At 36.4% G+C, this 26,299-nt stretch overlaps 1 long non-coding RNA gene and 1 pseudogene across 1 annotated transcript; both read right to left on the minus strand.

Annotated features, from left to right (window-relative positions):
* Positions 1-1,134: 1,134 nt before the first annotated feature.
* LOC145246095 (uncharacterized) lies at positions 1,135-26,089 on the minus strand. Its single transcript, XR_013863083.1, has 3 exons — positions 25,619-26,089; positions 14,650-14,765; positions 1,135-4,184 (listed from the first exon to the last, which is right to left on the minus strand). It is a non-coding gene; the product is annotated as an uncharacterized LOC145246095 (long non-coding RNA).
* Positions 14,167-14,285, minus strand: LOC145246237 (5S ribosomal RNA; annotated as a pseudogene).
* Positions 26,090-26,299: the final 210 nt, after the last annotated feature.

Here is a 26,299-nt window from a genome sequence, read left to right on the forward strand (position 1 = left end):
ATTCCATCGCAATACTACCAGAAACTAAATATTATTGAGAAAAATAAATATATAACTAAAATACATCACTATATTATCAAAAACTAACAAAGTATTACTGAAAACGAGCAGTTTTTTAGGTTGTTTTTGTAATATTTCACTTGTTTTCGGCAATAGTTACGTTGTGTTTGGTTGTAGCATTAAGCGTAGTTGGGGTAGAAGTTGCTCCAGCACTGACGTTACATAAGTGAGAGTCAGATGAACAGAAACGAATTACTACTCAGTTTTAACGAACCAACAAAAACACAATAAACAAACATACACAGTGCAAAACTGCTACATACTCATATATGTATATTGTTCACACAATGAAAATATTTACACACACAAGTTTTTTTACTACTTACTCAACTTTTTTTTACTAAACACAAATTTTTATAAATGAGCTTTACCTGATTGAAAATAACTTTTATAAAATTGTAGATATAAAATGACTTGTTATAAAATTTTGTTTTTCTCATTTTTTCATTTACAAAATTCTGTTTGTTGTCAGCATTTGTTAACTTCTGATCGTAACAGCTCTCAATTTTACAGTCATTTCTGTTGTGATATTTTTCATATCCTTTTAAGGCTATGATTACAAAAAGTGGAAGGTTCTAGGAAAAATAGGAGTGACAAGAGCTGACCAATCAGATAGTACTATGCTCTGCTACAAACCAATCAGAAACCAGAATCACTTCATAAAATATACTGGATCTTTTAGAATTCCTGCCCATAATTTTTTGTGTCAAAACCAAAAGGAACTTTGCTTTCACTCTGCAGGCTTTTACAATTTATGATTTCTTTCGATAGGGTACTTACCAGAAACTCGGCTGTTCGTCTTAATCTGCAACCAATTAAAAGCTTCACTGGATTGATACTGGCATTTTATTTGGAATAATATTTCTCCTCTCAAACTAAAAAGGCTTAAAACTCAAAATTTTCTATTTTAATATGCATGCACGCCCCAACATATTCTTCCTGAACTAATCTAGCAATGGTTATTGAAAAGCAGAAACACGATTTTAATGCCAAATTACGCGTGTACATGGAATAAAATTAAAACTGTAAAATAAAGATTTAATCAAACATTAAATTAACGAAAATGTCTATTTTTACAACTTGTCAATTTTATTTCACGTTTTCACTCATCTAATACAGTAAAGAGATAAACAAATGATTTAACATCAAATGTTATGAAAAGTGTTCAATTGGTGCGTTTACACGACCGTTTGTGTTTATATCCTCAAGCCAACTGATTAAGAAACAGGAGAAATGCATAAGTAGCTCAGTAGAAAAACACACATGCAATGTAAAATAGATCAATTATTTCACGTAAAAATATAACTCGTACACAGATTACCATCTACATCGACAGTGACATTTATTTTGATATTCTGATACAGCAAAAGTAAATAAGCATTGAAAAATAGTTGTTCAATACACTTACTTTATCGTATGAATTATGAGAAGAAACTGACCCTGAAATGTCTGCAAAAAATATAAAACTGTTGCCTTTAAATTTGCCATCACTATAACGTCTCTTTGAATGTTGTTGGTTCATACACGTATTTTTTTTTACACCGTGATCACCACTTATCAAGGCCCGGAAGCCACTCAGGGATAAGGGTTATTGCAAGTACATTACGTTAGTGTGGAGATTTGATGAAGTGTTTACTTAAGGGGCCAGTTCATTAGAAATTTGTTAACATTGGACTTGAAGACATCCAAGTTGCAGTCCGGTGGGAAGCAGGCAGATGGAACAGAGTTCCACAGGCGTGCAGTTCTAAGAAAGAACCTTTATTCATAGAATCCGCATTTTGATTTAGGCACAGATATAGAGTGGGGGAAATTTTTCACAGTGGATTCAGCTAGACAGGTGTTTTTCGTGAAAGATTGGCGAGGGAGGGACAAGAGATTGGAGTTTAGACGAGCACCTGCCATGGAAATAACGCTAAAACAAGGATAGGCTCGCAACGTCTCTTCTGTGGGAGAGAGGCTGCAGGGTAGAGAAAAGGGCATCCCCCACTAAGCCACAAAGTCTATTTTGTACTCGGTCAAGGCAGGATAGGATGTTTTTAGCAGCTCCTTTTGACTAGTCTTGTGATTGATGTGGTTTTGCTAGTTCTTGTATCATGATAGTAGCATAGTAGTTGAGGTTTGGATTTTGGAAGCTCATCAGATATTGTCCCTCGTATGTGTTTGTATTTCTGATTAACTACTACACAGAGTCCTTAGACACTCGAGAATAGTGACTAGTCGACATTCAAGATCTCTCCCGTGTGTGTTTGCATATGATGCAACAACTGTTCTTTCTGTGCAAAAGAAGTACCACATACTTCACAAGAATTTAGTTTGTCACTTGCATGTGTTTGCATATGACGCAACAAAGTTGAATTCTGTGTAAAGCAAGAACCACATACTTCACAAGAATATGGCTTTTCCCCTGTATGTATTCTAATATGATTCAGCAATGTTGACTTCCGTGCAAAAGAAGAACTGCATACTTCACAAGAATGTGGTTTCACTCCTGTATGTCTTGGCATATGACGCAACAAATGTTCTTTCCGTGAAAAACAAGCACCACATATTTCACAAGAATGTGGCTTGTCTCCTGTATGTGTTTGCATATGATGAGACAAATGTGATTTCTGTTTAAAAGAATAACTACATATTTCACAAGAATATGGTTTCTCTCCTGTATGTGTTTGTATATGATTCAACAGACTTGACTTCCGTGCAAAAGAAGTACCACATACTTCACAAAAATGTGGTTTCTCTCCCGTATGTGTTGGCATATGACGTAACAATGTGGACTTTCGTGTAAAAGAAAACCCACACACTTTACAAGAATGTGGTTTATCTCCTGTATGTGTCTGTATATGACGTGCCAAAGTTGACCTATCTGCAAAAGAGGAACCACATACTTCACAAGAATGTGGTTTCTCTCCTGTATGTTTTTGCATATGACGTAATAAATGTGATTTTTGTGTAAAAGAATAACTACATATTTCACAAAAATGTCGTTTGTTTCCCATACTTGTTTGCATCTGATTCCACAAAAATTAAATATAATCGATCATATGATGATAGACAGTTGATCCAATATATATAAGTTCAAAATATTTTAAAGGAACTGACCTTTTTATCACTCCTAATTTGCCTGTTTACAGTTTACAAATAAGCAGGTTCTTTTTAATTTTTATACTGAATAGAATTTTTGTTTTCTTAATCATATAAAATGTCATTTTTATTTATTAAAGTTGCTTTATTAGATTCTATCTTGTGCTGTATTAAAACAGAAACACATACAAAGGGTTCATGTTTTCAATGTCCATTTTTAAGACATTATCCAGACAAAATTAAAGTTTTCAAAAAGGTGACACAGAAAGAATGACATAATAAACAAAAACTAATAGATTAATATTCATTTAATATTTAAAATATATTAATAGTATATATTTTCCTTCTGAATTTCACTTTGGCTCTATTCATTAAATGTATGGATAACATCATGTAATTTCACAATAAGGGGCATAACTCTTGTGTTGACAAGACTGGACATAATATGATACAATTTTGAAGAATATATTTGGATTTTATTTTTGATATTTAAAATTATTTTAATAGTATTTTAAATATTTTAAAACCATATTTCGATGCTATTTTTAATATTTAAAATCATTTTAATAGTATTTTAATTAATATTTTAAAGTATTGTTTTCAATGTTATTCAAATACTCCGACACAAATTTATACAAAATATAAGGAATACGATTTACAAGCCCTTTTCAAGACATTTACCATATTTTCCACTCCTTTTGAATAATACAAATAAAACCCTTTCAAGTAAAAGCTTAATATTCAAAGCTTTTTCAAGTCAGTGCGAATCACAATGCACGTAGAAAGAACAATTGTTTTTTTTTACTAAATTTGATTTGATGAAAACGTTTGATGAAATAAATGATCACATGATTTACCAGATTATGATTTCTCGCCTTCCAGACATTTTCCCTTCAGTAACTTTCTTGAACTTTCCACTTATTTTAGATGTTTTCAAATCATCATTGAAGAAAGAAGTTTTGAAGTTCCAATTATTTAAGATGTTTTTAAATCACCAATGGGGAAGGATCAATTCAATTGATTGTTTTTCATTGTTGCACATTCTGCAAATATAAAATAAATTTCGAAATATACATTTCATGTTCTAAAATCAAATATCTTATGTTAATTTTATTAATAATTCTACAAATTTTTTATTGATGAAATTTAGAATGAATATAGTTTTATGAAATTCCAGTTTGTTCACAAAATAAACGGCTTTTCTCTATCCAAAATATTTAGCTAAAAATCCTTACGTGTCTGTATTTTCAAGATTAGAATTATTTTTTTAACCACTTTTAATCTCATATTGGGTGTTATTTTCACATGCTGTCTAGGTTACCTCAACCCTTCTTCAGGGTTATCTCCTCAAACTGGGAACCTTTCTGATAAACTAACGAATCTGCATTCAACTCTGACTGGAACCTTTTATTTAATCCACAAAGGCAGCATAGTCTTGTTCTATTAGCCAGGACAGGGTAAAAGTCTTGAGTAATTCGCAATTGTATTTTCAATCACCTCCATTGATTGAACATTTCACCATTCACGAGAATATAACTTACAACTGAATTTCACCAAGTACTCTGACCACAATCTCATGGCTACTTGCAGACAATTGTAATACAAATTGTATGAGCCTTACACCTATTTTGGTTCTAGATGGCACCATCACTATGTATTTATATATATATATATAACATATGATTTATATATATTTATATATATAAAAATGTAATGTTTGGTTCGTTAAAAGCGAATAAAACCATATTTCTATGTTATCAACTTAATTGAAATTTTCAGAAATTCTATTTTTAAAGTCAAGGAATGTTTGCATGTTATTAAAATAATTTAACATTGCGAATAATAAAAATATTAAATTAAATAAAAAATATTTTTCGTAACTGCGAGATTATCGCCATTTTATTTCCGATAGAAATTAGCCTTTCACTTATTGAGATAAGTATTATTTGTATTAATTTTTATGATACTCATGCAGAGAGTGATCCGTGCTGAAAAATTGTTATTATTTAAAAAGTCATTCTTAACATGGGGAGGGAAGGATGTTTTGTACCTATTCTGTACTTAAACCTTACAATTGAATAAAAAAAACATATCGTAAAACTTTAATTAAACGTGGAAATATGATTTAAAAAATAGCGCGGATCGCTCTCTGCATTAGCACTATTTTTATTTATTGCGGACTATTATTCTCATCTTTATTAGTTGTTGTTTCACGACTTTTCGGCCAACTATTCCTCTGGCCTTCATGAAAAGAAGTAAGTACGTGAGAAATTATTTTTTCCTTTTATAAATGTTCAGTAACTTTTTCCTTTTATTATTCTTAAAGAGTAAAACTTTTCTTATTCATGGAAAGAGTTAAGCCTATGTAAATAAATAAATGTTTGTACACGTGACAAATTATCACTAAATGGTTTAGTTACTTTTTTTTAAAAATTATTTATGAAAAGATTTAACGTAAATAATGTTTGTAAAAGTGCGAAAGGCAACATTGTACAACCATCACTCCTATGCTTAATTTCTATATTATAGGTTTTTGGAATTTTTTTTCACTGGATTATTATTGGTTGGACACTAATTAAACAGATTATTAAAAAAAAATTAAAACGAAATCATTATTTCGACATTTGAAAGTGGTGCTCACTTTTTAGTTACAACATTCTGATAAATCAGTCACCCATTTTGTAAGCAATAAAAACGCGGTATATCAAAACCATAGAAAGTAAAAATAATATGAGCCTCTACTGCATTTGTAAGTCAGAAATATATTCGTTTCTCAAAGAAAAAAAAATAGATTTAACATGACTTTTTTTTTATTGTTTTTATGAAAATAAAGTTTCGATTTAAAAAAAATTTTTTTTTTTTTTACTTATTTAGTAAAAAGTCAGATAGTGGGTGTTTTTTTTTAAATTGTTTTTATGAAAGGTGAGTTTTTTGTTTTTTTCAAAACTTTTTTTTTTTTTTTTTTTTTTTAAAGTATTTCACTAACATGCTGGAGAAATGTTTAATAATTTGGTATTTTTTAGATTAGGTCCACCTCCACAATTTTCCTTTCAATGACGACATTTATAGGTTTCTGTGTATGCTGAACACGCAAATCGCATTGAAATTTTGCGAAAATAAATAGTTGTATTATGCATTGTATTCTTCGGCGGCCATCTTTTTACGTGTACACGCATCATAAACAAATACACGCACATAAAAAAGATGGCCGTCAAAGATTACAATGCATAATACAACTTTTTATATCTTGATAACTACTTATTTCTGCAAAATTTCAATGCGATTTTCATATTCAGCATAGTCGAAAACCATTTCAAGTCGTCATTTAAAAGAAAATTGAGGAGGTGGACCTAATCTAAAAATTTACCAATAATTTTTCATCCCGTACGCCTCCCGATACATTGCTTCGTCAACATGCGACCATTTTATATCTCCCGAAGACACTTCCGTACTTAGAAAAAAAAAAAAAATAAGTGACCGATTTACCAGAACGTGGTAACTAAAAAGTGAGTACCCCTTTCAAATGTTAAAATGATTTTTTTTTTTCAATTTTTTTTCATAATCTGGTTAGTGTTCAATCAATAATAATCCAGTGAAAAAATTTCAAAAAACTTATCCTTATAGAAACTCCACCACGTAAGTAAATAAATAAAAAATGTTACGTGCGCATGCGTTAGCCTTGACTAGGGGGGTACTAAGGGAACGACCATTAAATAATTCTGCGGGTCGCCATGGAACTCAACGCCCAAGGTGTACCAAAATAGTTTTCATGAGCTAAAGAATTTTTTTTTTCGAAAAGTGGGTGATCACTTTTCCATGTAAATTTAACTTAAAATGAGCACTCACTTTCTGGCCACCTGAGGGAGGGGCATTTATTTTCGTGTTTATTGGCTTAAAGGTTTTTTGACAAGGCAGTTTGGTACGCAAATGCATATTTAACAGTTTTCGTTTATGCTCATGCATAGCATATACAAAGGCTACGTCTGTGAAATCGAAAATAGTCCCAGAGTTCAGAGGTTAATACCATGCAGAGAAATCAAACAAAAAAAAACCAAAACTTTTTAGCCAAGAAACACACAGGAAAAAAAAATAGCATCCATATTTTTTTCTATCGAATTCATTTGCTGTTTTTATTGAAAACTATTTTCCCTCGGATTTTTTATATAATTTTCCATTAAGGGCCGTGCATCTCACGTTCGTAAATAACAACATTTCTTTTGTAGATTTTGGTGTGCTAAAAACGAATCTGCAAACCGTTTCCGTCGCAAAAAATAGTTTTTATATGAAGAAATTACTTTTTCGAAAAAGTGGCGATCACTTTTCCATGTAAATTTAACTTAAAATGAGCACCCACTTTCTAGCCACCTGAGAGAGGGGAGATTTTTTCCCATGTTTATTGGCTAAACAGCTTTCGTTTATGCTCACGCATAGCATAAACGAAGGCTACGGCTGTGAAATGGGAAATAGTCCCAGAGTTCAGGGGTTATTACCATGCAAAAGAAATAAAACAAAAAACTTTTTAGCCAAGAAACACAGAAAAATGCCCCTCTCTCAGGTGGTCAGAAAGCGGGTGCTCATTCTAAGTTAAATTTACATTGAAAAGTGATCACCCACTTTTCGAAAAAGTAATTTCATGAAAACTTTCTTTTTGCTACGGAAACGGTTTGCAGATTCGTTTTTAGCAGATCGAAATCTACAATAAAATATTTTGTTATATATGAACGTGAAACGGGCCTTAAAGTAAAATAATACCGGATTTTTTGGAGCAGATTTGCCATTTAGTTGTACAAATATCCTCAAACCAGGTAATCAATAAAAGGGACTTTATAAAGTCGTCACCTGTATCGAGCAAAATGCCATTATATGCCAGCCTACGTCATGGTAACATATTGAGTGAGTTCCTAACAGTATTTTGTATAGTTTTTTAGTTTAAACTCATTTTCCCAAAATTTCCCCAAACTTAACGTGTTCGATACATTCTGCCGCAATTTGTATTTTTCAGATATACCGATAAACATTGAATGTTTTTGAACCGATTATACATTACATAAAAACACTAAAATCTTATCCAGTTAGGTAGAACATTTACTTTTCTTGCCTTTGATAATATTTATTTATATATATTTATTTTTTGACAACTTCTTTGTATCTGTGTTTAGTAATACAAACCTTTTTTATTTAATGTAACGTTTAGTCGGCTCGAAAAACAGTGTTTATCGGGGTATTTGAAAGCTACAAATGGTGATGGACACTGTTGATTACTTTAAGTTAGAGAAAGTGAGTTAAAACTAAAAAAAACTATACAAAATACTGTCAGAAACCCACCGATTATGCCAGCCTATGCCATGGTAACATATATTCGGTGAGTTTCAGACACTGTTTTGTATAGTTTTTAGTTTTCAACTTACTTTCCCAAACTTAACATATTCAACAGAGTCCACGACCATTTCTGTTTTTTGAGCCAATTAAACATTTTACATTACATAAAAACACTAAACAATTATCCAATTAGGTAGAAACGTAACCTACCTTACCTTTGCTTTCATTTATTTGTTTTTGGACAACTTTTTCGAATCTGTGTATAGTAACCCCCCCTCCCCCACCAATCAACCAAATATTAATTACTAACTCACATTTTTGAAAAACAACAACAAAAAAAAAAACATTTAGCGTTTCAACATTTTTGCTACGTTCGGCTTCATCCACTGATTGTTGGTCAAGTCCAAACCATGAATGATTGACACAAACTCCCGAGGATCCAGATCAAATTCTGCAAGAGTATCATTTTTTTTCATTTTCGCCTTCTTTTTCACTTTTTGCAGTGGATTGCTGTACTGATATAAGAAACATGCATTTTCTCTTTTTATTAAATTTTTCCATTATACCAAATTGAGCCACTGCAACGCGTGGCAGGGTACAGCTAGTATATATATAACTCAAAGAAGCATGGTCTGATTGAAAATCAACTATTAATTATATAGAATAGAATTTAACATGATATGGAAACCATCAATTATAATATATAGAGAGACAGAAGACAGATAGATAGTAATAAGTTGTACTCGTATGTGGGTCTGTTTTGTAATGAAATATGACACATAATAATCGTACAAAATGAAGAGAAAGTACAGAGAGTAAAATAAAGGAAGGTAGGCTTACAATCTGCTGAAACGAGGAGAAATATTTCATCATTTTACCGTTAGTCCCATAGTAGTAGTAGTAGTACTAGTAGTGGTGATAGTATTTCTTATGATTACCCGCCACACAAAATAATGTAGTGGAAACTGATAAAATTTAGAATTTATATTACTACTAGCAGAGGGTACCCAGCATTGCTCGGGTGTTTGGAGATGTAAAAGAAAAAAAAAAGTTTGGGTAGGTAGTAAGGCTCGAACCCGAACCCAAACCCTTGAGGTTAATAGGCTGATGATTTCCTGCCACAGTAGGATGGCAGAGAAGTGAGAATGTATTAAATAAAATGATTAAAAAGTGATGTGACAGGTGCGTGTTTAATGAGGTCAAACATCAGGTCACAGTGAATGAAAAGTGGCAGGTGCATGTGAAATTTAATTCCGCACCTTATTTTACTGCGGGGTAGCTCTTTTGTGTTTTTTCCCGAACTTTGTCTGGTTTTGTTTCCCCAACGTGTTGGGCAAATCCAGCTCCCCCTTTATTAGGGGAGTGTGTCCAAATGAAAGCAATTGTCTGATATGACGGTGAAAACTGACATTGACCAAATGTCAATCGCTTTCTGAACATTTCTGGCCCATCGGCCGAGAACTGCTCATTAGTTTCACATCAGTTTTGCTTTTATACGAAAATGCCAAATCAACACGAGAGGGGCCGAAATAGCAAGAATTGTGTAAAACTTGACGTAAATAAATCTAGTCGCAACACGCATTCGCAAATCGTAGATATTATCTAGCGGGTATATAAACACATCTAAGTGATAGTAAATCCTCCGGGAAGCCTGGCGAAAAAAGTATTTCTTGGACATACAAAAACTCTTGCGCGTGTTTTATTATATATATATATGGCAAAACACATGCAAGAGTTTTTGTATGTCCATGATACTTTCACTAAACCGATGAAGGCTGAAGGATCGGTCGAAAATATGTACCTATAAAAAAAGTTTTAAATTTTTTTTCATAATTTTATTTTGTATCCCTGCACGTCACCAATTGAAAACAAAGTTATAAGCTTTTATAGTTTTTGTATTCTTTTTTATACATTTCCATTCATATATATATATATATATATATATATAAAGAAAAAATATAACTCTGTTATTTAAATCATTTTGTAGCAGAGCAATATTTTGGCTGCTGCATCTCAATTCCGCTGGCGAGAACCAACGAGAGTTTCTACAAAAGAGAGAAACACAACTCACTAGATACTCGTTCCTCATGAAACTCATAAATATACTCTCGACACGATAACCACGAAGCACACAGTCGGCACAAAATACTCAACTTGACGGCTCGCAAAGAGACACAATGAAAAACTACTAACTTTTTACAATAGTGACTCTTACAAGCAAACACATTAGCTGAAAACTCTGGTAGCAAACAGATACCCTAAGATCATTCCATGTAAAAACAGCAGCAAACACTGAATTACTTGAAATTTGGCACAAATATTCCACTTCATGAATTAGGAAAATGTACATAAGTAAAAAATTGATGACTTGGGGGACATGTTTTTGGGTAAGCAAAATTTTCTTTTCTACCAGGTATGGGGATAAAATAATTAAATAATGTAATTCTACAGTCTCTAAATGCCTTTCCTACCAAAGTTCAGAAATATTGAATATGTAAAAGTATTTTTTTGAATTTTATAAAACACTGAAATTCTGTGTCATTTTGTGGCATAAATTTAAAAGCAAAATATACAAATTTTACCCCCCCCCCGCCAAATCCGAACGGTAAGGTTTAGGACCAAATAATTTTGCACATTTTCCTAACTCATGAAGGGGAATATTTGTGCCAAATTTCAAATAATTCGGTGTCGGTGGGTATAATGGCCTGGTGAGTTGATATAGGATGACCTCCTAATGAACGAACAAGTTACACCAACAAACCCATATTTAAACCACTAAACACGTGTCAACCTAATTCCGGCTTACTAAAAAAACATTTTTGAAGGCTATTACAATAGTAACACATGCAGCTATCTTGTTTTCTTCACTCACTGCTAAAGTAAATACACAAGTCATTTTCTCCTTCAAAAAGATTTAATTGCAATGAATAGAACAATTTTGTTCCCAGCTGTTGGAACTTTGTTCAAATTATTTTCTTAAAAAAATGTTCAGGTTAGATTGTTAAAAAATTTCCTTTGTGCTATTCACAAATACACACACACACACACACACACACACACACACACACACAAAAAGACAATTTTTTACATGTGCATTTTTTTTGCTAAGGAACAGTTAGTTTATAATTTTGTTGTTGTTTCTATTTAATGAAAGTATTGGTTTGCTTACTGTATGAATTTTTATTGTCTAAATAGTGGCAATGAGTTTCATATAACTGTTTCCACATGCAGATGATGCAAAAATGTGGTTTGCACAATGCACCCCCCAAAGGCAGTTACATGTATTGTACTGTGGCATGTCTGCATCTCTAGCAAAAACAGCCTGAGACTTAATTACAAACCTGCCTTCAGGCATTACCTATGAAAAATGAAAAGTAGAGTTATTGAAGCCCAACACCGTATCAGAGGAAAGCTGATTCTGTACACTCATACAGGACGAGCACCTAGGTGACAAGCCCTTTACAAAGTTTCTAAGATTGTTAAAGGAACTTTTGAACTCCTTAGCAGAAGACTCGCCAATCATAATTTTTTTTTTTTTTTTTTGCCTACTGAAGCTATACTGGACCCAAACCTAGAAGAGAATATTGCTAAATAACTGGCTGCCATGGCAGAAAAGATTCTAGAATTCTCACCCAAATCCAGCCAGCAATCCTGGTCAGTTCAAACTGTAATAACTCCTGGGGTTAAGCAACAATCGAGTTCGTTTAACCATGAATTATCAACAAAGATTGACTCATTAACACACAAGTTGAACATATTGTGGCGAGACAAACAAGTTCCTTGTGTTAGGAATCAAAGTCATCTTCATTCTCAGCTGTGGATTATAAATAATACTGGACCTTGCTGGTACCATCTCACTTATGGTAAGAGGGCTCACCAGTGCCAACCATCCTGTTCTTTTAAGCAGGAAAATGAATAACGGTGGACCTAAGAATGTCATGTGCCTGCAGTGAGTGTTCACAAATTTGTGCAATTTTTGTAAAGGGTCATGCATTGAACAGTTCATTCATGGTGCGCACAGGATCCTCATGCTCCATTTGATCATTACGTATGCTTTCTAATAAATTAAATAAATCGGGCATTTCTCTACTTTCCATGCATTATGAACTCTGCTGGATGTTCATAATTGCGGACCTTCCCTATCCAATTCTAGGTGCTGATTTCCTACATCATTGACTTGCTGGTTGATGTAAAGAAGTGGAGACTTGTGGATGATTCAACATGCTTGTGTGTTTCTTCACATCTCTAAACACCATATACAGTACCAAAATTTTGACTGCCTCTATTGGCGATTGGTTTTGTAGTCTTACGTTTTCCTATCCAGAATTAGCAGATCCTATATTTAGTTCCACAAAAGTGCATTCAACCATTCACCATATTACCACATCTGGACCTCCTGTTAGTTTCTTGTTTGACGACTCTCACCTGATTGTCTCAAGAAGGCTAAGACTGAATTTGACCACATGCTCTAACTTGGATTAATCTGCCCTTCAAAAAGTTCATGGGCATCTCCTCTTCGTTTAGTAAGGAAGGGTGAAACAGATTTTTGCTCTGTTGTTGATCTTCGACTAAATTCTGTCACTGTCTCCGATAGATATTCAATCCCTAACCTTCAAGAATTTTCAACCAATCGTCATGATTGCACAATATTTAGTAAGATTGATCTCATTTGGCCATATCATCAAATGCTTATGAGGATATCGCTAACACAGTAATAACTACTCTCTTTGTGAATTTTGACTTCCTTTTTATGCCATTTGCTCTTTGGAATGTGACCAGTACATTTAAAAGATTTATTGACAAAGTTGTGTGGAGATTGGATTTTATATTTGTCTATATCGATGGTAGCAACACAGAGGAAAATCATGAAACACCTCATTCAGCTCTTCAAATAAATCAGTACACACAATGTATGCATAAATGCAGACAAATGCGTGTTTGGACGATCATTGTGAGGATGTAGCGATGATCGACCGTTTTACTCGACATATCTACATAAGCAGTAGCCTGAACATTCGTGGAGAACTAGATCACTAATTTTGGGGTACAAACCACGGTTACCACTGATAGATGTTCACAGTTTACATTACACACTTTCTGAGACCTTTGCCAGTCTTTCAGAATGTCTCACATAGCAATCTTCCACTCATGCAATGGTTGAACGCTTGCATAGTTGATTTAAAGCTGCACTATCTGCACAGCATGAACCGCATTGCTGGATTGAACATTTACCACTTATTTTTCTCGGACTTCAATCCATTATTAAAGAAGATTTGAATGCTATTCCAGCAGAGATAGTTTTTGGAACTACCCTTCACCTTCCCGGTGAGTTTTTCAGTCGAACAATCCATACCAGCAACCACGTCTGATTATGCAAACCATCTGAAACTTCATACTCTACCATGTTCTGTAACTTCCAAGCCATACTACCCATCTGATCTTAAGACATGTATGTCTTTGTCCATATTGACTTGATGCAAAAACCTCTACAACAGCTTTACGATGGACCCTATTTTGTAATCGATTGCAATGGTAAATGTAACATGATCGCAATAGATCGCATTAAACCTGCCTTCTTGGAAAGCTTGTTTGATAGCAAACCTCCTTATACAAGCTAGAGGTCCCCAGTCACATGTATATCCCCGTTAGGGGAGATGACAATGTTAGGTTTTTGCAATGTTTTGCAGGAAGGTGTCGACGTCCTCCTACATACAGCACCTGGACTTCCCAAGTTGGTCACCAATTTTAGTAATGACCAGGCTCAACGTTGCTTAACTTCGGTGATTTGATGGGAACCAGTGTGTCAACGTAATTATGCCGTACATAATTCATCGTGGTACCAACCCTGATCAACTCATCACACACGATTCAGATGTTGTCATTACACCTGCTTCTCGAACACCATGTAATGAACCTAATTTGTACCTTCCAGACTCCGAATTAGTACCTGCACCTGCAACCCATATGACTCAAAGTGGTCATCATGTAGTATTTCCTAGCAAATACGCAGACTTTGACACTTCTTGAAAATTTTTTCTCATTCTGCATACACATGACCATTTACATCTCTTTCAATTTTCTTATCTTTCCTTTAGCTTCCAGCTATCTGGGGAATACTGTGGAATTGCATTTCCACACATAGCAAACACATAGACAAAAACCTGTGATATAAAGGAAAACAATTATTACCTCTTAACTTCTTTACCACAAAGGGGCATTAGCACTTTACATCCGTTTTTGCTTTACTGTTCTCTCTCTTTCCTTCTCTGGACCCAGTGAGATGCAGATGTGTGACCACAACGCTCCTGCAAAGCAAAGAGACTCTCTTGCAATTCATACAAATACTGTTTTTTATACCGCCTACAGTATTGAACTGTTTCTCTTTACTCTTATAAACTTATTATAAATACAATGTATATTAGTTGTATAATATACATTCAGCAATCCTGTGTATTTATTGTTGGTTGAGAGGACCAAGCAACCTTTTCCATAATCTTCTACACACTCCGTCATCTGGACTATATGTTTTAGTTTACTAGTGACATTGAACATATTCCCAAAACTGAGAATGTACCAGTCAGTGCACTTTCCTGACTACCGGTTGGTTCCCTCACAACTTTTGCCTCTATTAACTTAATAAAAAATATATATAACACACAACTAGCCAGCCATGGAAAATTTAGAGTTTATGTCCCAAAAATTTTCCTGCTGCAAATTCTCTTACTTTTAACTTCTTGATTTAGAAGGTACCATATTCTGCAACACTGCCACTGGGGTCCCTAGACCCCTCATACTTGAACAACAATGCACAGTGTTTGAGACAATGCACACACTAGGAGGGGCGTGCAATAATTAATGCCCCTGACCCACTTCCAGTTGTCTGATCTAGCTGAAATTTTGCATGGGCAATGATTTATATCTCTACGGGTTATGTGGCAAATTACAGCTCTGAACTAATTGTGCTTTCTGTGTTACAGGTGTTTGAACTGAGTCAGGTGTGAAATGGAGCCTGTTGAATGTCAAGCAGTGATCCAGTTTTTGTATTTGAAAGGACGCACACTACAGGAGACTTTTGATGAAATGAAAGAAACTTATGGTGATAATGCCACATCATATGACCTTGTAAAACGCTGGCATCATGAATTGAAACATGGCCGAAAGTCTGTGGAAACAGCTCCCAGACCTGGTCGCCCCCCTTCTGCCATTGATGAGGCATGTGTCTGTCAAATTGAGGCTGCCATTTTGGAAGATCGGCGCATCACTATTGGCCAAATAGCCCAAGATGTCAAGATTAGTACAGGGTCTGTGGAAACTATAATTCATGATCATTTGCATATGTATAAGGTGTCTGCCAGATGGATTCCCAGGTTGCTCACACCATTCCAGAAGCGAGAATGCGTTGAGTGCTCAAGGATGAATTTGGAGATGTGCCAAGAAGATGGGTCAAATTTTTTCAAAAGAATGATTACACAGGATGAAACCTGGGTTCATCACTATGATCCAGAGACCAAAGCCCAGTCAATGCAGTGGAAGCACTTGGACTCACCACCTCCAAAGAAGGCAAGGGTGCAGCCCTCCGCTGGCAAGGTCATGCTCACAGTCTTCTGGGACCAGGACGGAGTAGTTGTGACAGATTTCCTGGCAAAGGGTACCATAATTACAGGAGCCTATTATGCTTCACTTTTGAGGAAATTAAGGGAAGTTATCAAAATCAAGAGGCGGGGCAAGATCAGCAAAGGTACCCTTCTCCTACAGGACAATGCTCCGGTCCACAACTTGCATGTTGCCAGATCAGAAGCACGAGCATGTGGTTATGAAATCATCCCCCATCCTCCCTACTCTCCTGACCTTGCACTCTCTGACTTTAACCTCTTCTCAGCCATGAACTTGTTTTTGAAAGGAAAGTATTTCCCAGATGATGCAGCCTTGATTTCTGAAGTCACGTCGTGGTTAGAGGACCTGGGGTGTCTACAAAAACGGTCTCCAGAGCTGCATCAAACGATGGGAGCAATGCATAACTCTGGGTGGTGCCTATGTAGAGAAAGACTAATAACTGTGCCACGTTTCGTTGCTTTACTGCTATGGGAAGTGGGTCAGGGGCATTACTTATTGCACATCCCTCGTATCACACCCAGGCACTGTTTCATCAGTAAAACTTGTCACAGCTTGTTCTTTGGCCAAACATGTGACAAACTATCACTGGTTAGGCTTGTGCTTGCCTTCAGTGTCAACACTCCAAAGTTCACTAACATGTTCGAGCTCCCCTCAAACATTTCTCCTATTCTGTAGTGTGTTTCTGACATGTTTATATAGATATCCTAAGACCGTGGCTTGTTGGTTCTGGTTATTCTTACATATTAGCATGTGTTGACCTTTTCTTCTGGTAGCCTGATAACCAATTTTCTGCAGAGACTATTGCAAAAGCTTACATATCTTCTTGAGTTGGCAGATTGAAGCTTCTCTTTTTTTTGTGAATTATCGTGAATCTTAGGCACTCAATTCACACAATCAGTTATCATCCAGCTTCGAATGGGATGGTAGAGCAGATTCATAGGCAATTTAAGTCTGCGTTGCATACATTGCCAGATTCAGTTTTCACCTGAAATGCTTCATAGTATTCTACTACTGCCGTATTGCCATAAAATCAGATTTATGTTACTCATCCTCAGAACTGCTTTATGGGAATAATATCGCCTTGCCTTATATAATGTTCACACCTGACAATACACTCAGTACAGATATATCGTTGTATGTCTAATGATTTTTTAAAGCTACTTCCTTTGTCTACTCGTCCACAAACAATCTCAGTACATGTGCATTTGTCTAAAATAACGTGGTCGATGGACCTCTCAACCCTCTCTACCTTGGATCATTTTAAGTTTTGGCACAATAAAACAAAAATACTAAGCTGGATATGAATCGTCGCACTACAAAGGTGTCATTGGACAGACTAAAGGAAGCCCCTATTTAGAGTGACACCAAGTTTCAACCCCTTACATTCACTAACATACACATCTGAACAATCGACTCAACTATACAAAACAAGAGCAGGAAGGACAATCCACGGGTTCAAGAAACTTTCAAAAGATTATTATATTTAAATTTTCAATCTCCTTCCTTTGCATACTAAAGTAATTTTTTGAAGATTTATGTATCATATGATGATCAACTTTACACTCAAAAATCTTACTCATCTTAAACCTGTTGAGAGAGATGGGCTGGAGCTGCATAAATGAGATATTCTCCAATGGCTACAAGAGTTGTTGCATCTCGATAAAGAAATAATGAGACACCATCTGTTGATATGATAAGCCACCCAACAGACAGCTTTACTTACAAAACCAGGTTTAATAGATCCCTGTCAAAATTGGATGCCTCCTTACCAGGTTCAGAGATTCACTCCGCTTTATTCTCCTCAGTTCTTCCAACTATCCCCCTCAGTATAATCTGAAATTGAATGAGTAAATCTAAAGGTGTCCAACATTCACTGGTTTAGATAAGACCAATAAATTCGCCCTGGAGGATTTTCTAACTGTTCAGAGTTTTGCATATCTGAATTGAGCTCAAACAAAGAAAAACGTATGTTTCAAGGGGTAGTAAGTAACTATTTCATTTATCATTTGTCAGAAAACGACCAAAATTGTGATATGGCTATAAATATATTAAAGGAGGAGTATTGGGACAGAGAAGCTATTCAATAGGAGATTTTCAAAAAGATAGTGTAGCATATTATAAAGATGGACAAATCATATAACTGAATAAAAAAATATCTAACCCAGGTTCAGTATAAACTTGGCAAGTTTCATTAATGAGTTTTCATAAAACCTTGTCTAAGATAGGACCCATTATTGCAATTTTTGTGCAATGTATTTATTACCTGCCATTCTCTGAATTGCCATCGGTAGTCAGAGGTCAGATTTCTCTGAGAGGGTCACTTAGCAACTGAAGTGTGATTCAGAGACATTGGAGGATGTGGCTATGGATGTTATAACCTTTGTGGGGAGGGAGTGTCGCATATTCAAACAGGTCACCTCAGTTGTAAAGATGTTGCTGGGAGTCATGCCCACCTTCCCATTCTCATCGACAGTGTATTAAATCTCCCAAACAAGGTAGCAGGCCTTCCTCTGGTAAGGGATAAGCTAAGAAAACTAAACTATACATTTGCTGTATAGATAGAAAGTGGCAACATCCAATAATAGGGTCTTATGGGAGTTGATTTGATCCAATTCATGCATCTCATGTTGATGATACAATGTATGAATGGTTCAGATTGGCAGACGTCTGGCAGTGTTATGCCCATAGAAAACATAATATTTTTTGTAGGAGAACCAAACCAGCAAGGAAATGGGCGAAATTATAACTTTTGTATCCTGATATCCAGTATACGTAAGTTAGCTTGCAGAATCGAGAAAAATTTTTTAAATATATCTACAAAGGGAAAGTTTTCTTCATACAATGGTTTTCATGATCCTGAGCAGGTGAAGGATGAGTAAAATATAACACTCACTATCTAGCTGAGAAGACTAGAAACCACCACTGGTAGCACAAGTTGCAATTGTCTATTTTATCTTAAATCAATTGTAAGGAATGTTTGTTTCTTTTAAAGAATTGAAATCATGGCAAATATGTGCGTGTTTCACTTAGCACTAAAGTTAACTGAAAAAAAAAAATAAGGGAAAGGTAGTGACCGTTTATATAACCACAACCCTGCCTGCTGCATTCTTTTGTTCCACAGACTCTTCTGTAGCTTCCCTCCTCCCAACAAGAAAACGTCATACAAATAATGGTTTGGTTGTGCTCTTGTAGTAAAAAAAAAAAAAAAAAAAATCATAAAAGGAAAAGGAACATTTGCATGAATATTTAAAGATGCAATATAAAACCAACACAAAGTCAAGTATCTGCAGAATGTCTTCTTGGTTCCTCCTCTTCTCTTTTCTCTCTCCTAACAATCGAACACAGCATATAATAACAAAACTCTAAAGCACGTCTGACAGCACTGACTTCTGCCAACAGTCTGCCCCTCCTCTTAACAACACAGGCTTTTTATATCGCAAAATCGTTCACCTCTATTTGCATATTCTTCTAACTCACGTGATCACTACTCTATAAATAAGAGTCTTGACCATTTCTTTTCTTTCTTTTTATTTATTTTTGGTGACCGACCCGCACGTGGTCTATCCAGGTAAGTCACGCATTTCTCCACACTCCCCCCTGATCTCATGATCACAAACAGGACATGCGGGCAATCGTCGTTGGCGGGTACTCCTTCGAAGAAGCACTTCCTCATTGCTGTTTTCTTCATTACCACCATCATTACTACCAGTCTGTTCCATTATCCCGTCTCGTGGTTCCATAGGCGGTGTCTCACAATCAGGGCAGGGGGGCAGTATCCGTCTTTGCTGGGTACTTCTCCGAAGAATCGGAGGCGTCATCTCCTCGGTATGCTCCATCATCCCTTCTCGCTGGGTTTCGCAATCACGGGGGGTGGGCAGTATTCGTCTCTGTCGAGTATTTCGATGAGGCATTACTTCCTTGTGTCCATCGCTCTCCTCACTATTGTCATCAGTATGTCCCATCATTCCCTCATCTGGTTCTGTTGGTGGTGTTTCTATGCTCACCTGAAGGGGCAGTAAGTGATCAGGATCATCTCTGAACGGTGTGTGATCCTCCTCATCGTCCTCAGAATCAGAAGAGGTATAACAAGGGCGGATATCTTTTACGTGACGTGGTATGCCACCAATCAACATGGTCTGAGGACTTATGATTTCATCTATTTTTCCCCGGAAAAATTTCGTAGTGCACCCAGCATTTGGGGGTTTTATCCAAACAAGGTCTCCCACCTGATATGGTGTATTGACAACACTCACCACTGATGGTATGGCATCAACTCCTTTCACACGCTGTTCATATTGGTAAATCCCATTGGCTGGTGCAGTTGCTGGTGTTGCATTGTCCTTGGGTGTTATATTATACCAGTACACAGCTTCTGGAATAGAGCACTGCGTCCTGGCTGCAATTCTTTTGATGGTGCGGTGACACCGTTCTGCTATACCATTACCCTCGGGATAATATGCACACCGATAATGCATTTTAATCCCCCATTCGTGCACGAATTTCTGAAATTCTTGACATCGAAATGTGGCGGCATTATCAGTCAGAATTTCAATCGGGGCACCACGTTCAAAAAAGACGGCTCTCAACTGTTGTATAATGCTGGCTGCATCCTGTCGTGTCAACAGGCGCCATATTGTGAAACGCGTCGGGCCACAATCCGTCATGGTCAAAAAATGTTTGCCCCCATAATGTGTTATGTCCATCCCTACTCGCTGCCAGTTGCCCTCCACCTCGAGCTTCCCTTTTTGCCATTGGGATGGTGCCGGATCAATTCTCTGACACTCTTCACACGAACGTATGGCTGCTTTCACTGATGCTTTTGTAGTTGCAGGGCATACTCTTCGGACAAAATATGCAGTCCTCTGAATTCCAGGATGTCCAATCTGCTGGTGTATCATACGGATCTGGTCAGGTGTTAATTGATCCGTTACAGTCGCGCATGTTTGTTGTTGAAGATCGGATCCCTGCCTCATTGCATCGATCCACCTCTTTGGTACTTGAGTCAAGCTATCAGCCAAATTCTGCATCGACGAGACTAACGTAATGTCTACCTGCAAGCTGTATTCGTCAACTAGACGCTTAATTATTGCTAGTCTCCTTCGTACTAGCATTTCACTTGCAGCTCTAGTCTTAACTCGAGCCTTTCCAGTCAAGGTGTCGGTTAACCAATGGTAAACACACAATGAGTCAGTGTGGAGATGCACAACATTAGTCTGCCATTGCAATGCGAGATTAAGACCTTTTAACGTGGCATCAAGTTCTGCCAAATTTATATGTTGGGCATCATTTTTCGGACGAAGCCAGCATGCATCTTCCACAACAACACCTAGTTGCTCCAACACGACACCTGTAGCCAACGAACTTGCGTCAACCCATGCATTTAGTTCGTTTCCAGACACTTGCCACTCACCCCGGGCAGGGTCATTCCTATGCACTCTGGACAACATTTCAGCCATCATTTGTTGGAGAGAATCATCATCCGCAACATCGTCCCATCCTTTTGTTACTGTAGTCACTCGTCTTTTCACCACTCCTGTTGCCGATCGGAGCCATCCACAGACAGGTAGATGTCCTACCAATTTACCACAGATAGAAAACACAGTACGTCTTGTTAATACATTGGGTAACTTTGGAAGTGGGCTCCCTCGTTTCCATCGCAACGTATTGCCCTCCTCCCAGACCTCGAGGCCTAGCACGGGCACTCCATCCTTTAGGCGCTTAGGGTCTTTGCTTATTAACCCAAACGCTTTCAGTTTTATTCGAACTGCATCCGCAGACATTATGTCCGCATTAACATAGATGTCATCTATGTAGGCTGAAGCAGCTTTTGCTGTGGTCTCATCCTGCATCAAAACAGTTTTAATAATGGTTGTCATAATCAAGGGTGCTACGTTTAGGCCAAAACCCAAACGTGTCAAACAATATAGTTTTCCCTTGAGTAGTACTGTCTGAAACGGCCATAATGACTCATGGACACGTATCTGCAGGTAGGCCCTCTTTAGATCCAGAAGTGCTACATTGCTCCCTTTTTGCTCTCTCAGTTTAGCAGCGCACACATCTGCGTTTCCGGTAAACGCATCAACATGCCGATTCAACTCTCGGTAATCCATTACGGGACGAATTTTTTCTTTGGTAGGTTGTTCAACAGCCATGAGCGGAATTAAGCCCTTGGGTGGTCCCAGACGTTCCTGTGGGTATGGTATTAACCAACCGTTGTCAATCCACATCTGAAGTTCTTCTTCATATGCGGCCCTATTCTTGGTAGAAACTGCATACTCTGGAATCGTGTTGCACAGCCGATCTGGTTCCTGGCCCATGGCCCATTTCCACTTTGCAGTCCACACCCTTTCGTTGTCATCAAATGTAGCACAGAAGTCCTTTTCTTCAATCGACATGGCTGCACAGACGTCTTTCCCTTCTCCAAGCCTGATACCTCTAGCTGCTGTGATTGTAACGCCTCCTAGTGCTTGTATTGCATCAATTCCAAGCAACATGTCGTAGCCAAGGGGTTTCTCCTGCATCACCAGAACGTCAACTTTAGCTGTGTCACCCTTCTCAGTGCAGATTGTGACTGTCCCTTCACCACAACATACCCGTGATAAGCCATTGATGGTCATAACGCCAACTGGGTTCCTCCGCCACACCGGACAGCAATGGGCACTAACTATAGACCGGGAACACCCCGTGTCTATAAGTGCTGAACACTGCACATCATCAAGTTTAACGCTAATGACAGGCAATCCTGTGTTTATTGGTTGGCAGGGGGCAAGGGTAGCGATAGTACCTTGCCCCCAACTTCGTTTCCCGAACAGTTGCGAGATATGTGCCCAAACTTATTGCAGCGATAGCATTGCACTGGTCTCTTTGATTGTGGATATACACCTCTCCTATCACTCCGGCACTCTTTAGCAAAATGATTGGCCTCCCCACATTTATAGCACACTGGGGTGGCATGCTTATTACTATCTGGAAGAGAGTCCACATTGCCTCCATGTCGAAAACGAGCTGCTGCTGCAATTGGTTCCTGTTCCTTACAGATGTTTCGAGCTCGGGCCAATAACTCATCAGTTGACAATTCATCGATTCTTGATGATGCCCGCAACAGTTTACTGACCTCCTCGGGTAGGCCTACCAAAAAAGCACAGCTTAATATTTTATCGTTGACCCCACCAAACGGTACAGATAATTTTCGCAGGTCGGCTAGGTACACGTCGACTGTTTCCTTGGGTTGAAGTGTCCGGCTCGTGAACTGTTGCCACGCAACAAATGGATCTGTACCAAACGCTGTATACAGGCTCTGCTTGATTTCATCCCAGTCTGGTTCATCCCCGAGTTGTTGGTAGACTGCATAGGCCCCTCCGGTTAGCCTCAAAGGGATAACTGTGGCTGGTTCTTTAATTTTGCACAGTTTACAGATTTTCTCTGCCTTTTCAATCCATTCAACGACAGCCGGTCCAGTGGTAGATCCGTCGAACTCGGGTATTAAGCGAATGTCGAATCTGTCCATTGTTAGTAACCGCACACCAAGCGCCGAGATAGCTTAGTCTTAGTAGCATTAAATGTTACCATCCATTTACGGCCTCCTCCTAAAACCAACACAATGTCAAGTATCTGCAGAATGTCTTCTTGGTTCCTCCTCTTCTCTTTTCTCTCTCCTAACAATCGAACACAGCATATAATAACAAAACTCTAAAGCACGTCTGACAGCACTGACTTCTGCCAACAGTCTGCCCCTCCTCTTAACAACACAGGCTTTTTATATCGCAAAATCGTTCACCTCTATTTGCATATTCTTCTAACTCACGTGATCACTACTCTATAAATAAGAGTCTTGACCATTTCTTTTCTTTCTTTTTATTTATTTTTGGTGACCGACCCGCACGTGGTCTATCCAGGTAAGTCACGCATTTCTCCACACAATACAAGATAAGTACATTTACTAAGCGAATATTCATAATGAAAAAAATTTGGGACACAATTCATTACATTCTTATTTTAAATCTATTTACGAAAAAAGTATTTTATTTATTAAATTCCTTTAAAGAGTTGTTTCCACTTTGACGATAATTGTAAATATTTTCCCCTAAAAACAAAATTTGAATCTGAAAATGCCGATCTTTTTGTTTTGTTTGGCCATTTAAATCTTTGGCAAATTTAGCAAAACTCAATTTTCGTTACTTGTCTCTGAAAACTGTTTCATTAATAATTAATTTTCTAGATCATAGTTTTCATAATTTCAAAGAAAATCATCATTTTCATTTTAAAAATTTGGGGTTTGTATTACAATCCACAGAGGTACGAAAAAGTCGTCAACAAAAAAACAAATATATAATAAATAAATGTTATCAAAGGCAAGATAAGTTCGAAAAACAAGTAAGCACTACCAAAGAACAAGAAAAATAAATGGCCGCAGTGTCTTTGAAGTCTCACAAAGACTTTAAGACAAAATGGTGGTAGAAACCCACCCAATAAATTTTACCGGGTTTGTATTACTGTACACATAGATTCGAAAAAGTTGTCAAAAAACAAATATATAACAAATAAATGTTATCAAAGGGCAGATAAGTTGCTTTTCTACCAAACTGGATATAATTTTCGTGTTTTTATTCAATGTAACATGTTTATATAGCTCGAAAAACATGCACTGTTTACCGATGTATTGGAAAATTCAAAATGGCGGCCGACTCTCTCTTAAACACGGTAAGTTCGGGAAAAGGTGTTATAAATAATAAACTAGACAAAATACTGTTAGAAATTCGCCCAATATATATTACCGTGACATAGGTTGACATATATTCGGTGTTTTTTTTAAATAGTATTTTGTCTAGTTTATTATTTATAACACCTTTTCTCGAACTTACCGTGTTTAAGAGAGAGTCGGCCGCCATTTTGAATTGTCCAATACATCGGTAAACACTGCATGTTTTTCGAGCTGAATAAATATGTTACATTGAATAAAAACACAAAAAAATATATCCAGTTTGGTAGAAAGGTAACTTATCTTGCCTTTGATAACATTTATTTGTTATATATTTGTTTTTTGACAACTTTTTCGAATCTATGTGTACAGTAATACAAACCCATTTTACCGTGACATTTATTTTCATTTTTGACATTTTGTTTTATTTCTTTTTTAGTTGTTTTTAAGTGATTATCGAGTCTTTAAAGACATGTAAAGAGATATCGCAGCCATTTTTTTCTTTGTTCTTAGGAAAAGTAACTTATTTTGCCTTTGATAACATTTATTTGTTATATATTTGTTTTTGACCACTTTTTCGCACCTCTGTGGATTGCAATACAAACCCAAAAATTTAAACAAGTTAAACGTTTAGGCAAACAATAAAGTTGCGTTTTTTTTTTTGTTTTTGTTTTTTTTTTTTAGAATTTTGGAGTTAATATTGAAAACAAAACAAAATAAAACAATCAAACAATTGACAATTAAAAAAATCATTATTCACTTATTAAATATAGTTATCTCCCTTACATTTTTATATATTCTGCAAATGCTGTAAAAAAAATACTAAATTCATGTTGTAATACTTACTTTTTTGTTTTGTAATTTGCTTTCGATTGACTTCATCTGCTTGTGTAAAGGAAACGGTTTTTCAAATGTGACTGACTTCGCAAGCTCAACTTAAAATTCAAGATGGCAAACGGAAACACAGGTTCGCAGAAAAAATTAAGAGGAAAATTAAAAAAAAGAAATCATTTCGAAATAAAGTCGATTTCTTTAGCAAATATCACCGATAAAATTAGGGTGCTAGTGCACTTATTGATCCGCGCTATTTTTTTTAAATAGTATTTCCAAGTTTAATTAAAGTTTTATGATGTTTTTTTTAATTCAATTGTAAGGTTAAAGTATAGAATAGTTGCAGTTGCAGAATACCCTCTTCTCCACATGTTAAGAACGGCTTTTTGAATAATAACGTTATCATTTCAGCAGTCAGCACGGATCAATAAGTGCACTAGTACCAAAATTAGTATTATTTTATGGTAATGTTGAAGATTCGCCTTCCTTTGTTTACAAAGCCATTTGGCGAAAGTGACGCCCGAGTCGGGCGTCACTTTCGCCAAATGGCTTTCGCCCGACATATTTTTATCTACGGATGATGACCAATACCGTATAATTAAACTTTTTTCTTTTTTTTTTTTTTTTTATAAGTTTTATTCAAACAGTCTTTATTTGAACGTAATAGACTGTTTTTTTTGGGGGGGGGGATTTGTA

The sequence above is a fragment of the Euprymna scolopes genome, chromosome 23 (genome assembly GCF_053919585.1).
Source record: "Euprymna scolopes isolate OS-2025 chromosome 23, ASM5391958v1, whole genome shotgun sequence".
Lineage (NCBI taxonomy): Eukaryota > Metazoa > Mollusca > Cephalopoda > Sepiida > Sepiolidae > Euprymna > Euprymna scolopes.